Below are 1,107 nucleotides of genomic sequence, written 5' to 3' on the forward strand. Positions count from 1 at the left end.
CACTTATATAGTGGTAGTTAGTCGTAGGTAGGGTAATAAGGGGTTCCTTAGGTTGGTATCCTAGGGAGTAAATAGAGGCGGCTAGGCTATATCCTAGGCAGGTCTCTCTACAGTATTTAGAGTTAAAGGTTACTTNTCTCTTTTTCTAGTTAATNGNGGGGNTNTATTATTTNAGCNANTTNATTNTAAGGATAATANGNTAGTTAGNAAGTAGTATAATATAGGCCTAGAGTTCTTCCTAGTGCCTATTTATATCTAGGTAGAGTTATACTATATAGGTAATCTTCTATACGGTATAACTACNGTNNGCGAGTTATAGGGCNNNGGCTTTNGTAAGGGGTAAGGTAGGTAGGTTATAANTANNNACNAATTAGGTATNTATAAATTTATTANTAGCTNNGNAATTAATTATAGAACGGCTTTTATATTGTTTTTTAGCAGTAGTTCCTATTATGGGTAAAACTATTTGTTTCTGTCTATTTATCTTTACTAAGTTATCTATTAAGTAGGCCGATATATAGATCCCCTTATTATTAGGGCGTCCTAACCTACGACTTAGGGCTAGGACTTAGCGTTTTTTATTTCCGTATCCGACTCTACCGCTATTACTACGTCTTTATCTTATACGGTAGTAGTATATAGCGACGTATTTGGTGTTTAAGGTACTAGGTTAGGTATTAGGCGGCAGCTACTAAACCTAGCTATTAGGTAGTTTGGGCTATAGCTATAACAGCCTTCTTAACGATATTTATAGTAACGCTTTAGCTTCCGGAGTAGCTTATATTCTCCGTCTAGTAGCTTCTACGGGAAGGTTAGTATAAAAAGGTCGATATTAGGACTAGTAGTATTGCTTAGGGTAGTAGGCGTTAGTGGTTTAGTAGGTCCGGAGGGCTTCTATAGAGAGGTCTTTGGGCGGGGGTTTGCAGTAGCGATTTAATTTAGTTGTTATTTAATCTTCCGTATAGCTGCTACCATATTATAAATATTATTATAGTTATGGCTGGCGGCTGCGTAACTAAGGCAATAAGTGACTTTTTTAAGGAGATCTTTTTGGTCTTTAGTATCGTCTTAGGCGAGGGCTTTAGTGTATTTCTGGAATTTAATATA

The sequence above is a fragment of the Cenococcum geophilum genome (assembly GCF_001692895.1).
Source record: "Cenococcum geophilum 1.58 unplaced genomic scaffold K441scaffold_92, whole genome shotgun sequence".
Lineage (NCBI taxonomy): Eukaryota > Fungi > Ascomycota > Dothideomycetes > Gloniales > Gloniaceae > Cenococcum > Cenococcum geophilum.